General features: G+C 33.2%; 1 protein-coding gene across 4 annotated transcripts in view; it reads right to left on the bottom strand.

The window, feature by feature from the left end:
• The window catches only part of LOC141406096 (putative fatty acyl-CoA reductase CG5065), a 70431-nt gene extending 55482 nt beyond the window's left edge, over positions 1-14949 (bottom strand). The window contains exons 1-2 of one of the 4 annotated variants that reach the window (XM_073991172.1): positions 14819-14949; positions 14598-14743 (exon numbers count right to left, since the gene is read on the bottom strand). The gene's annotated coding sequence lies outside the window, so the exon portion shown is untranslated. Of the gene's footprint in view, positions 1-14597 lie in introns of all 4 variants that reach the window. The other 3 variants (XM_073991175.1, XM_073991174.1, XM_073991173.1) reach the window with 3 other exon arrangements.
• Positions 14950-15334: the final 385 nt, after the last annotated feature.

Below are 15334 nucleotides of genomic sequence, written 5' to 3'. Positions count from 1 at the left end.
TTACAACACCACAACGCTAATGAAGTGAAAAAAACTGCAGGGTAACAGTTTTGAAAAAATTCAAATTCACAAAGAAACGCAGAGTAAAAAGAAGACCCATTTGTTAAGATTTCATGCAGAGTCTTTTTACTTTCTGTTCGACGGCTAAATCGTTATTTAACAATGCATGAATGCATTCATTGTCTTTGAGAGAAAAAAAATGGATGTGGGTTATATACTTAAATCAATTGGTTAGAGATAACAACAAAATTTGAATATAAAACCCAAAAACATAGCTAATTATACACAACAACAACAAACCCCAATTTTGAAAACCACAGAAAAAAACTCATAAATGCCAAAGCTGGTAGCGTCAGACTGTAACAAGTTCATGACACGACCTTGACTTAGGTTTCCCCCTCTTTGCAGATATTGTTGTTAGTTTTGTGGTACTGGTGGTTTTAATTCAGGTTCCTCTCTTCTCGTTGAATGCATAGAAATTCCTCCCAGACTTGTGTTGTAAATACCAATAATATTTTTTTTATAAAAAATAAACAAAACAAAAAATTAAAATGAAACTAAACCGGCTTTAAGCCCTACAAACATACATAAATTTCATAAAAACCCACAACAACAACAAAGATGCAAAACAAACGTTTAAATAAACATAATTTATAACAATCAACCAACAAATCATATCAACACTGGAAATCTTTTAAATGCTTGACTTAACCAAAACAAAAACTTTAATTGCCCCTGCTGCTCTAAGCAGGCAGATACCATTAGGCAAAACTATGTACTCAGTTTTCGGTTATGATCTAAGTGGGGGGAAAAGACAGTACGTAATTGAAACAAATACACATTTTGTTTTACTTTTTTATTATTTGGCTATGGAAAGAGCTAGAAAGAAAAAAATATGCAAGGGCCATTAGTTAGCCTTCTTTTCACGTTGCATACAATAGTGTTCACGAGATTGCGATAAGGTTATTCTAGGGAATGAAGCATCATATGATTTTCATTGTCCATTCACAGCAAAAAAGCTCTTATGTAAACATGCTATAAAGTCCAATTTACTATGCATATGTAAATGATTTCGTTTTACGAAATCCTAGAATCAAATGAAGTGTATTTACATCTGTTTTTTGCGTCATTTGCTTACCCACACAATCGCACATACACACTTATACAATAACACAAACACACGCACACAATATATTTATTCAGAAAAATCGGAATTTCACAACACAAATGTGTATCAAATAACTTAAATTAATTCCAAAAACAAAAAAACATAATTTTTGTAAGTTTTTTAACCATATTTTCACTTTTGTTATCGTTTGAGTATTTTTGTTTTTCTACAACACACACAAACAAACAAAGACATCATAAAACAGTTGCATTTTTTGGTAGTTTATGACGAAAATGCAGGGTTGCGTATAAAAGTATGGTGTTTTCGTGCGTTGTTTAGAATAAATGACGTAGCTATCGTCATTTATTTTTGTATGGTAAATGACGCAAAATGTTGCCTATTTTAGCAAATAAATGACGAAACAGCTCTAAATGACGAAAAAGTTGCTAATGTAAATTGGACATAAGAAATGTTTAATGATGATATGCAAATCTCTATGTCCCGGTCCACACTAGCGTGAATTTCATTTAAAATTTTCATGAAATTAGGTGTTCTTAAATCGAATTTCCCACTACAGCAATTTTATGATTTCACTCTGCTATGGACGTCGATCTAGAGACGCATAATTTCATATCAAAATTTCAGTGAAATTACTGTAGTGTGGCCCGGGACTATATATTTCATACATCATGTTTACACAAGAGCTTATGGATTTACTAAATCCAGTGCAATGTAAACATACTATTACTTAAATAATTAGTATGGAGGATATAAAGCGCTCGGCACATACGGTGCGTTGAGCGTTGCGTTACAACAACCACATGAAAAAAGTGTAAGTGAAGCCAAGTTTTTTGAAAAACAACAATATGGCTGACGCATTAAAGTTAAACATAAATTAACTGTTTTGGGACAACGCGTGTCCCAACGTGCCGCTGCCTTTAAGCCCTCGACACATACGGCGCGTTGAGCGTTGCGTTACAACAACCACATGAAAAACTCAAGGACAAACTTGGCATCACTTACACATTTTTCATGAGGTTGTTGTTTTCAACGCGTGACGCAACGCACAACGGACCGTATGTGCCGGGGCCATAAGGCATTTTTTGGTTACCGACAAAACTCGCTAAAATTAAAACGCAAAATTATGAATAAAATGTGCAAATGAAAGTTGACAACACTGTTGCTATTGGTAGTACTTACTCTTATGTTAAACGCTAAAACTTTCATACGAAACATTCCCATTATTTTGGCGTTCATAGATCGAGTTCCATACAAAAGTAATTTTATGAAATTACTGTAATGGGGAACTCGACCTAAAGGCCTACGTACATAAGCTGCCTCGCCCGGTTGCCTTGCTTGCTTCTGATAAAAGAATAAAAAAGAAAAGGGCAACCCAGTTCGAAATTTTCTCGGCCTCCTTTATTCTTTTATTTTTATTATGTCAAAAATGAAGCAGGAAAGCAAGGCAATCAGGCAGAGCAGCTTATGTACGCAGGCGTTAAGAACGACAAAATAATGGGAAAGTTTCGTATGAAAGTTTCAGCGTGTAACATAAGAGTTAGCTACTACTTTTGGTTGCTAACTTACCGACAAACTTCGTTACTTAACGAAATAATAAGCATTTTAATTTTACTTATTGTTGTCGAGAATCCCACTAGTGGTTACCCTAAAATTTGTAACAATTTGTATATGCTCTGTTCCAGATCATGCACGAAGCTACTATCTTTTACTACGATAACATTTTTTCCTTTTTGTTATCGAAAACATAGTAAAAATTATTATTAATAGTAAAATACTGGAACAGACCAATAAATTGTTGCTGGAAGCCGTCCGTTAGCCCCCTGCCACAGGATGAAATAAATTTCATGAAATTATGCGTCCTAATGGGTATATTACACCATATGTTTTCACGTGTATGACATCAGCTAGTCTGTATATTGGTATACCCAAAGTGACAACATACATATGTCACACATAACTTTTCGCCAAACTAACCTTTTATGAGGATTTATTTTCACGTGTATGCAATGAAGTTGACATCTGAAACGTAGTGGGTTTATTAAATCCGGTTATATACAAACGTACTATATAGCCGAAAACACACCCAACACAACTATGTTGCCCTTGCTCTTTTATTCTTTTATCAGAAATGATATCCAAATTTACTGAAACGTTAGATGTGTTTTCGGCTTAAGAAAGCATTAAATCGAAAAAGAATAAACGTTTGATTTCGACGTTTCGTGTTGCCACATGAAGGAAGCAAAAGCGCTCCCAACCTCCTTAGAAGTAACGCCATATGCTTGCTGGTATTTTGGCAACACTATACGCTGAAATTAAAACAAACCGTCTTTTTGCTAGCACTGTAGCAAAAACTTCACATATTGGCCAGTTGAACTTAACGTCACAAACTTAAACTGTCATTAAACATAGCCCTCAATATGTCTGTTTGTGTTATTTTAACCACTTTAAATTAATGGCTGAGTTACAGTAACCTTAATATTCACAACAATAATTACAACAAAACGATATAAAGTACCTAGTCTAAAGTCATTTTAAGATTCCAAAATTAAAGTATTTAAAAAAATACTCAATATATGTTATATATTTCCCTTTTTTGCTATACATTTATGAATGAGTTAAAATACAGTCGAACTTCTCTATAACGTAGCACTTGGAGACCGAAGAATTACTACGTTATTGAGAAAATTCGTTATAGAGAAACCAAGGCAAAATGGTTAATTTGACCAACATACATTAATATTTAATACCCCGGTTACACTTAATCGGATTAACGCAGTGGGTTTGGATTTCAAATGTCAATTCCACAGGGCAAACGTCAAATAAATCCTCTCGAAGTATGTAAATCCGACAAAAAGTCTAGTGTAACCGTACTATAATAAACAAACATGAGTATATGAATAAACATAAGCTTTGTTCCCGTACTTTTTAATTGTAAAACTCGTAAAGGAGAGAAAGAGAGAAAAATTGTTCTCACACAAAAGTTTTTTCAAAAAGTTCGGGAACGCAAAAATGGAATAGACGTCAAAAAAGCTGGAACAAATGTCAAAGTCGGCGTACCAGCCAATCAGACGCCGGCATCATGTTACTATTTTTTACACGCTCAAATTTGTCGAGTAAAAAGTTTTTAAAGAGAGCGTCATTCAGCGCCATTTCACAACTTTTTTGTGTACGGGAACGGGTTTTCGGGTAAAATGTGTAAAAGTCGTAAAATTTGTAAAAACTTTTTAGTTCTAGAACAAAGCTATAATTTGAATTTTTATTTAGGATTGAAAAAGTTAGTGTTTTTCATTTGTTTTTGATTTTGCCGCTTTGATTTATCAAAGTCTTCACAATTTGCAATGGAAGAAAAAATATGATCGGAAACATTTGGTCTGTTTCAGAATTGCAAGAATCTACTAATTTTTAATATTTTTCGATAACATAAAGGAAAAATTGTTATCGTAGTAAAAAGTAGTAGCTTCTTGCAGGTTCGGGAACAAAAGGATTGTATCGAGACTCCAAAAAAGGGATAATTCTTAGTTAAAATATCGCAATCGATATTAACATGGTCTTCTATTGTAACATCTTCAATACGTATTGATACCCTATCTTTGTATTTCAACATCAGAATCTTCTATAGCTGTGCTAAGAAAACCAACATTTTTAAAACAAGGGTCAGTTGTTTCTCTTTAGATGTCTAATTTCCGAGCAACTAGACACTTATTTTGAAACAAGGTTCGTTCTGAAAGCGCTGATAAATGAGTTTTGTTACTCTTTTTTAATGTGCATTTCAATAAAAATAGCGTTACGAATGTGTTTTTTCTCATTTATCGTGTAAACATCAGTGAGAAAAGAGTTTTAAAAAATTCGTTGTAGAGATGTTATTTTGTGTGAGAATTCCCACTTGTGCAATAAAAACACTTCGTTATACAGAAGTTCGTTATAAAGCGGTTAAAATTGGTGAAAAATGGCTTGAGTTTTATTTTATTTTTAAATTTATTTATTACATTTTTCTTCGTTATAGGGAAATTCGTTATAGAGAAGTTCGACTGTACTATCAATATCAATTTGTAATTCTATAGTTCATTGCTTTTTATTTATATTCATAACTATAACAAGTTTAGCCGTAGAGTAAACTGTACAATTAAGTTATCATTGAGGCTAGGAGTTCAATGTTCAATGAGACAAATTGTTTTAATTTTAATACAATTAGAAATAAAATCAATGATGTAAAAACCTACCAATGACCATATTAATTATTGGTTACGGCTACTGGGGCCTCTTTTAGTGTGTGGAACTAGCAAGAATATTCTCAAAAGATAAAATTTATATAACACATACTCCATATTTATATTAGGCAATTTTCCTTGCGGCAATTGTCAATTTGAAGCAGAGAGAGGTGAGGCATATTGGCACACTTCACCTCTCAACACCCTCTCTCACCGACAAACTGAGAAATGCCGCAAGGAAAATTGCCTAATGTAAATATGGACATATAAGTAAAAAGTGTTTGCAAGTTTTTGCAAGTACTTGCAACTACTTCTTATTTCTCTTTTACTGAACAAGTTTGTTATCGAACAGCATTTTGTAAAAGTTTTTACAAATTTGTACAAACTTTCGGGTTATCGAATAGACCTATAGTATTAGTAGGAACTTTTCTACATTATATATCAAATGTTTTAAAGCGAACTTCATACAAACAAGTTTTAGATGGGAAGAACTGTTAAGCCAAAACATCATCCAACGTTTCAGTACAGTTAGGCCTCATTTCTGATAAAATGAAAATAAAAAAATCGATTTATGTTGCCCTTGCTCTTTTATTCTTTTATCAGAAATGACGTCCAAATTTACAGAAGCATTGGATGTATTAGCTCTGTTCCAGAACTAAAAAGTTTTTAAAATTTTTACCACTTTTACACATTTTGCGTTCCCGTACACAAAATTTATATGAAAATCGTTTACGACTTTTACAACTTTTACGACTTTTACCACTTTATAAAGTACGGGAACAGGCCAATTATCGGCTTTATTCCGAAGACACTTTTTTCATGCGTCATGGTAACAGAGTTCTTATGTAATGAGGTTATAGCGTGTTTACACTAAAGCTTTTTTGACGGGTTAACATCCTTTATGGGTACGTATTTGTCATACATATGTATATGACTACCCAGCAAAATAAATTGGAAGTAGTGCAATGTAGACTAGTTCTTTCACGGCATGTTTTTATGCAGTTCAAACGGAGTCGTGAAAAAGGCACTCCGTTCAATACATTTAATTAGCAGTTGTTAGAGATCCCTACATGTACATAAATCAGTTTGTACATCTCTACAGGCAGCGGAATACATTTCCAAAAAGAGATAATCGTGTTAACATTTCCAAACATTTTTTTTTTTAATTTTTTTAATCGAGCTTTATGATCTATTATGCAAGTGAAAAAGGAAAGCCGACGATTCGAACCCACACACCCACCACTATGTGACATGCATGTTTCGTCTTCGGTAAAGACTCTTCAGACATATCGGATGTGGAGCGGCTTCGATGTCCTCGAACTTTTCTTCTTTCAAATGCATTTTTGTTTTGTATTTTACAACAACAATGAGGATTTTCCCATTTAGTTGTGCTTTCATGACAAACGCTTAGCGCTGCCTTTGAAAGTTATGAGTTTGGCTCTGAACGCTAACACGCCGTGACAACACTTTTTTCCTGTGTCTTTCAAGGACGTGGGTTCAAACCCCAGCCTGGCTCAGCTGATTTTATTTATTTGAAAATGTTTGCCTTTTTAGGCGAAGATCATTTTTTAAGATTAATTTTTTTTTTTTAAAAGTTCGAGGACATCGAAGCCGCTCCACATCCGATATGTCTGAAGAGTCTTTACCGAAGACGAAACATGCATGTCACATAGTGGTGGGTGTGTGGGTTCGAATCGTCGGCTTTCCTTTTTCACTTGCATAATAGATCATAAAGCTCGATTAAAAAAATTAAAAAAAAAATAATCTTAAAAAATGATCTTCGCCTAAAAAGGCAAAAATTTTCAAATAAACATTTGTTAATACAAACTAAATAATATTTAATTTGTGAACATTTTTCCGGTAACTCACGAGAAGAGAATTTCCCAATGGAGTGCTGTTGAAGTACATGTCGAAATCTTAACTGGTGATGGGAAGACAATATCGAACCCATTTAGCAGATGAAGCAAATGCACTTAAGCTTGGATTAAATGAAGAGCGGAGGAAACACACATGTTTGCGATTGAATTCAATAGAGAATTTTCATAATTTGCGTTAATTTAATAAAGTTATTAATATTTTTGTTTTACACAAACAATAAATGCATTTTATTTTGTTATTCAAAACACGTCCTCTGGACTGCCTCCTACTCTACCGCAAAGGGTCAGTTAAAATGCAATGCCAAAGGGTCAGTTAAAATGCAGTGCCAAAGGTTCAGTTAAAATGCAATGCCAAAGGGTCAGTTAAAATGCGGTGCAATGGAGTGCCTCTTTCCAGGGTCACTCCCTTGTAAAAATCATGAGTGAAAATGCATAATTTGATGCACTTCCAAATCACTTGTACATATCATTTAACTGCCTCTTTGGAGGCAAACTTTTCGCTGGGTATGTAATAGAATTTAAATCATCTGGATTTACTAAATCCAATACGATCTTAAAATGCTTTTAGTTTTTATTCAAGATAAAATTAATAATAACTTCTAACAAATAACATATCTAGTTACTGGCATACACCTGATAAAAATACTTGATGTGTAGCAGAAAACACATCAAGTATTTTTTTATAATAGTTGGCAGATAATCTTTAACTCATTATTAACATTATTATCCGATACACTACAATGACAAGCAAAAATTCATTTATTATTGCTGTTTAATGAAGTCACTTCATTCTCTTCTCTTTTTATTTGTTTTCCTCGCAGACAAAACCCTTTTGTCAAGGTGTTTTTATGTGCATAAACACTTAAAAGTGCATTTAAATCAAATAAACGTACAAAAACAAATTCATCATTTCTGTTCAAATAGTCACAAAAAAAGATAAATATTTGTGCAGCTTTGCAAATCTTTCATTTTTGTTGAAGAAGAGCCCATAACTCATAGGCTTATTATGTATACTCGTACATATATCATGCTGACTGGACGGCCCCTTTGCTGTTGTCTAAATCAAATAAACCATAACTTAAGTAAACAGCAAACAGCAGCAGTCTTAACGCAAGTCATTCTGGCTTTTCAACTAGTCATGGCCTGCAGTTAATATGGCTCAAATGTCTTAACTTATTAATGGCTAATAAAAAAACAACATTTAACTTTGTTTTTAGATTTCTGCCAAAGAAGTGCAAATTATTTTGCTTTTATAAAACTTGATTTTATATTATATTGAGAGCAAATTATTAGAATGAAAAAGTTTAAAAGCTGGATCGTGTGATAATAAACCTATCACACACTGGAGTCGACACCTTGGTAACTAAAACCTGCTTGGACATTCATGAAATGGAATATACAACTTAAATCATACTTAAGTTTTGTGTCATTTCTGGTAACAGAATAAAGGCCTGGATACATAAGAACCCTCGTCGCCTTTCTTGCCTTGCTACATTTCTGACATAATAAAAATAAAAGAATAAAGAAGGCCAATCCAATTTTTCCTTTTCTTCTTTATTCTTTTATTTTTATTATGTCAGAAATGAGGCGAGGCAAGGCAAGCAAGGTAGGCGGCGTGGCATCTTATGTACCGAGGCCTTAAATAACTGTCAGGCAAATTCGAACCCAAACATTAATTGTTCATTCCTTCTTGTACATTACAGAAAATAATAGACATGGCTACCTAGAGATCCCTAATTAACAGCTGTTAACACTGATTCTTAAAAAACAAGGTTCTTTTGCCATTTCCATGGCACAATCATACAGGTACCCGCATCAGCCCAGCTGACGTACTGCGAGCTATCAAAAAAGTTGTTGTAATTGAAACACACAAAATTAAAAAATAAAAATTTAAACGAAAAATTGTGAATTTTTGTTGGATTTTTGTAATAAACGCATATTAATATCTGCCTAACAAAATTTTGTTAAAAAAAATTGTGTGAATCGCTTTATTTTTGGAAAACATTTTTGACATTTCACAGTACTGAACTGGTTTTTGTTGTAGTTGTTGGCTGATGCATCTACCTGTTAATTGTGCCATGACCATTTCCTTCACTTAATAGATCTTTCTACCCATGTTTCACTGCATGTTTCGATGCAGTCCACATAGAGTCGTGAAAATTCACTCCATGCTTTACATTTTATAAGCAGTTGCTTAGACATCGAACATAAAGCAACTTATAAAGTTTCGAAAATTTGGGCGATAATTCACGAGAAGAAATCTGAACTGGAGTGGGAGGACAATATAAAGTGATGGGAAGGCAATAGGTCTGTACGATATCCCAAAATTTTTACAAACTTTTACCAACTGACGTTCGATAACAAACTTGTTCAGTAAAAGACAAATGAGAAGTAGTTGAAAGAACTTGCAAATACTTTTTACTTACAAAGGTATCGAACAGGCCTAATATAAAAAAACCTTTTGGATGATGAAGTAAAATCAGTTGCGCTTGCATCTTTACACAGATTAAAACCCTATTTCGAAGAGTGTCTTTAAATTCAATTCAATTTCTGCGAGCTCTCTTGTAAAATTCATTGAGGAATTCATAGAAAAATATGTACTTCCGCGGTATTTGTACACTTGCTGGGATCTATTTCAATGAAGGAAATGTTTTTGTTGCATGTTATTATCAATTGTTTAAAGATACCTACAAAATGTCAATTTTTAGATCCCTACAAGAAGCGACATCAATTCTTCAAAAAATAAAAAAGCGTGTAAACATTTCTAAAATGTTGTTACCTCTAAGTTGGGAACATTTTTGCGGTAATTAACGCTAAAAAACTCCTAATGGAGTGCAGTTGGAGTCCATGTCGTAAATCTGAACTGGTGATGGGAAGACAATCTAACAGTACGTTTAGACTTACGAAATCCACTCGATTTCAAATATCATTTCCATAGTACCGTTCCACACTAGAGCTATTTCAATGAAATACGTCCCCAGTTCGAGTTCCATAGTAGAGTAATATCATGAAATTGCTGTAGTGGGGGACACGATCTCAAAACGCCTAATTTCATGAAAACTTTTCAATGAAATGGCATTAAGCTGAAAACACATCCAAACGTTTCAGTAAAGTTGGACTTCATTTGTGATAAAAGTATGAAAGAGCAAGGGCAACATAGATCGATTTTTTTTTTCTTTATTGTTTTATCAGAAATGACATCCGACTTTACTGAAACGTTGGATGTGTTTACGGCTTTAGTGTGAAACGGAACATAATGTATACGTCAAGTTAAATAAAGTGGATTTATAGCTAGGATTTATTTGACATATACATTATGGAATTGACATTTGAAATCAAGTGGATTTATAAGTCTAAACGTACTATAAAAGACCCTTTACCTGCATTTACACATGACAGGACAGTTGAGTACATGTATTGATTGTCAAAAACCCAAAACTTGCCTGTGTGACGTAGGCGTACAGACATCTGCAAAAACAGTTGTAAAATTAAGAATGAAAATTGTCGATTTCTTTTTGTTTTCCGTTCACATATTTTGTTTTTGTCAAAAATTTGTTAACCCGACTGCCTGTGAAAAAAATGATGGACAGCTGGGAGACAGGCGACAAATAGATGTATGTGTTAGTAAATCAGAGTTGTATTTGCAGACAGACTGTCTTGTGTAAACGCCTAGTTAGCAGATGAAGCAAAAACAGTTCACTTTGAATTAAAGTCCCGATATGCATTAGGCGAGTTTACTTGCGGCAATTTTTCTCGTTCCTTTTAAACTTGCCTCTTGCGTTTATAAAAGGCAATTCTGTTCCGACATGTTTTGTTTTCAAAACCATGAAAATAATGTCAAATACGAAAAATATAAAAGGAATTGCCTTAAAATTGCCAGTACGAGCAATTTTTCCATTCCCCTTACGTGTCTCTCCTACAAACAGGGACTTGCCGCAGGTAAACTTGCCTAATGTAAATTGGGACAAATGGAGAGCGGAGAAAGCAAACTCAGTTGCTATAGAATTCAACAGAGACTATTCTTATAGTACGTTTACATATAACCGGATTTAACAAACCCACTGGGTTTTAAATGTCAATTCCATTGCATATTCCATTAACCTCATAAAGAAGGTTAACCCGACAAAAAGCTATAATGCGTATGGCGTTTTATTTTACACAAATAATAAATTAATTTTATTTATTCTGGGATATTTTGCAATGGGTTGTATTTTTTTCATCTTTTAATTGTTTTAAAACATATTTCGAAGAATGTGATTGAATTGTATTTAAATTCAAATCATTGAGTCGAATGATGTGAAGTGGAAGAAAAATGGACTGACTGTGTCCTATCCTAAAGTTTTGGCGGAAAAGTAAAAGGATTCAGTGAAAATGCAAATAAAATTATGTCGTGCCAAATCTCTTGTGTAAAGCTGAAAACACATCCAACGTTTGAGTAAAGTTTTGTGTCATTCCTGGTAGAAGAATAAAATACAAAGGGCTGTCAAGTTTTGATTATTCTTTATTCTTCTACATAAGTGTTTTAACTGCATCTTGGGAGGCAAACTTTTTGCTGGGATTATATTTTGCGCTAATTAATGTAAATAAGAAACAAGTGGTTAATAGTTTCAGTGCCTGTCGTGTTTTACGTCCCGAAAGGTAAACAATTAAAAAATACTAGTTCAGTGATACCAACAAAATTTAGACACCACTTGTAGAGTAGTTCTACATGACTGAAATACTCAGGAAATGTCGGAGGGGTATTTTGCCACAGTTGAAAATTTGATGTTGCCTGACCTGGGAATCGAATCCGGACATTCAACCCGGACTCATAACATACCAATATTAAATTATATCTGTTGTTTATTTTCCTTTTCTATTTTAACCTTCAAAACCATTATCAATATTTGATTCCCAGTATCTTCTATCTTAGATAAACACACCTTATTATTATGAAATCTCTTTTTACGAATATTTTAATTTAAATCAAATGACCAAAATTTCATTCAATCTTGTTCAATGGTTGTTCCCTTCCTCTTATGAGAAGCATCAATGGGGCTGGCCTTTTTATATATCTTCAAATCTTCATAATTAATTCACTTGTGCATCTTCTCTACTTCGCTAATTTATGCAAAATAACAAATAACGAAATAAAAATGAATATGTCAATTTTATAGTTCAGGGTTAGAGCTAAACCAAACTGCTCTGTAACGAATCGACAGCATTTCTTTAACGCAACAATTTTTGTTGTTTTTTCAAATGTCTAACAATTTAGACCCTCAGGCTATTGTCATTTGGCAATCATATAATAACGAAAATGAAGATAGTGAAAGGGGGAGGGAGTGATTTTGAAATTATTGTATTTTTTGCAAAAGAAAGTAATCGAATAAGCAAAGTTCATAAAGAAGAGAAATACCCTGTAGGTATTTTCTTCAAGAGAAAAAAAATATTTCCATTTCTGGTCTTGCATTTGTAGGCTTTTTTGATCCCCAGTACAAAGTAATAATTGGTGTTACATATTGGGTTCATTTTTATCTTCTATATGGAGATCATTGGCCTTCTTTAACACGTTCGCGGACGCAAGCAAATTCAGAGAGGTGAAAAAAATGACACCCAATTATTTTCGAAATTAGTTTTTTTGTTTTTATTTATTAATTATTGATTGTTATTATTATTTTTATTTATTATAGAATGTATCTTGTTGAAATAAATCGTATTATGTATATTAATCACCAAAACTTATGATTGTATTCAAGTAAATGAGCAAAAATTGGCTGACAATGTGAATGCTATAGCATTCACGTCATTTGCCATCGGAATGCTATAGCATTCACGTCCGCGAACGTGTTAAGAAACCATCTTTGGGCGCTAATAATTTATTTAGTTTCCTGTCTACAGTAGGGTTATGACTTTTTTTACAACCTCGTATCCCTGTATGATATTTTGTTGAGTTTTAGCATAAGATTGCATAAAATCTTAATTATAAAGTGATTCGATAAAAAAGTTTCCACACAAAAAGCTTTTAAAGTTTTTATTTTTCAAAAATTTTGACAATTTTTTGAAGTCACGATAAGCAGATATTTAACTGAAAAAAAGGTATGGGGGAACACGACATAACCGTTTGTTTCTCACCAATTTTATCATCGTTTTATATCATATATATCATTTAATTTTATATATAACTTTATTTCATATATCATAAAAATTAAAAGTGGTTTGTGCGGTACCTTTTTTGAAATTAAATTGGAATAAAAGTTATTTCAGTCATTAATAGGCAAAAGACCATTTTTTCATAGAGTGATTTGTGCGGAACCTTTTTTATAATAAAATTTAATAAATGTTATTTTAGGTATTAATAGGACAAAGTTCATTCATTCACACTACAGAAAATAAATTTTTGAGAAAAAATGTTAAAAAGTCAACCCTAGTATACAGTCCATTTGATCCACTCTATCTTAAAAGCTGTCAAAATGATAACGTGCTGTATAATGGAAAATTATTGACTTCTTTGTGATTTTGGGATGTACATCCTTTAATGAACTCGGACACAACCCCAAAATGGTGGTGTTATGTCCTCTAACCATCCTGAACCATAACTCTCAAATCGTGTACATTAATAAAGGAATTGCGGCAACAATAATTTGGTACGCATGCATAGTCTGTCCAAGGATGAAAGGCTTAAATTCGACCGAAGGGAGTCTAAATCCCAAAATCTTTAGTTTATGAAAAAATAATAAGACAAAAATGACTTCGAACCCATAGCGCACGTTTAGACAGGCAACGGTAAATATCGTAAATCCCGGCCGTGGTCCTTCGGCACAACTGATTTTGTACCCGAGTTTTCCATCTGCCTAGGTAAAAAGTCATAAATCCCAGACGAAAGACCACTATGGATTTCTTCAAGAAGACCACTTTCGACTTCAATTGGACGAGATTTACTTGGCCTTCTTTTATCCAGTAATCCAGGTGCATTCTATCTTCTAGAATGTTATGCTTAGACCTGTATTGCTAATATCGAAATAAAAACTGGAAGCCTTACGACAAAATCCAATAATTTTTATCCGCAAAATCCGAAATAATAACATGTTGATGGCCCATCAACGTTTCTACTTGACAACCAAACAAGTAAATGATCAAGTTGATGACAGTTACGAATCTCATTAAATTAATTGAAAACTATTTTAAATCAGAGATAAGAGAAATTTGCCTTTAGGCTCCCCAAGTTTGTGGGGCCATCAACACTTTAAGCAGGTTGCTGTCTTAAGTCTTTTGTTTTTCTTTTTTTCTCACAAACTAATTGAATTTCTATAGTTTTATTTTTCAACATATCTTTGGCTATTTTTACTTTTGGTATTATTCAATCGTTCATATTTATTTATTTTGTGTATTTCATTTGTTAATTACCTTTTTGGTTTTGCAAAATCAATCCACAAATTTAATTAATAATTGTTTATATTTCACTTAGTTTTGTTCACGTTTTGTTATTTTCTATTCGAACGTTATGAACACGTCGTCTTCACACGTTTTTGTTCGTTCGTATGTTGTACAATCTTAGAGATTTGTTGAAAATTAATTAAAAAATAACAAGGCACAAGTGTGGCGTATCAACTGAATTGAATACCCACGACGAGTTGAATGAAACACTTGAAGTTGTTTGGATGGCGTCCGAGCCAAGACTGAACGTTTGCTTGCTGCGTTTGGCGAATATGAATGGCTGATCAAAATTGAAACAAAAACCAAAACAGCATCGTAGCTGAACGCTGACGTTAGCTTGAATGATGGTTGCAGTAAAAGTGCCATAATAGCAGCAGCAGCAATAACAACAACAGCCAGCGATTCAGTAGTCGTCTATAACGCAAAAAATCGAATGCAATCTTCCAAATGGAAAGCCTGATTAAACAAAAAAAAAAAACTGAAAAACAAAACTCGTTCTTGATTAAAATTGTCCAAAATTTTTCGGTTTTGGTAACATGGATGGTTGGCTAAGCTGGCCAACAGTGGTTTTGTGCAACATATGGAAATTTGTACAAAAAAGAAAAGAAATTCCACCTGACAGTGAAACAGATATAACACGTGCGGTGGGTGTTTCATTGGTATCGTGACATAAGCTTTGTTCCAGAACTAAACAGTTTTTCAAATTT

Source organism: Musca autumnalis, unplaced genomic scaffold (assembly GCF_047663935.1).
Source record: "Musca autumnalis isolate F117 unplaced genomic scaffold, ASM4766393v1 scaffold_5, whole genome shotgun sequence".
NCBI classification, from domain to species: domain Eukaryota; kingdom Metazoa; phylum Arthropoda; class Insecta; order Diptera; family Muscidae; genus Musca; species Musca autumnalis.
The sequence above is the reverse complement of the archived record's forward strand: the minus strand, read 5'-3'. Positions and strand labels throughout refer to the sequence as shown.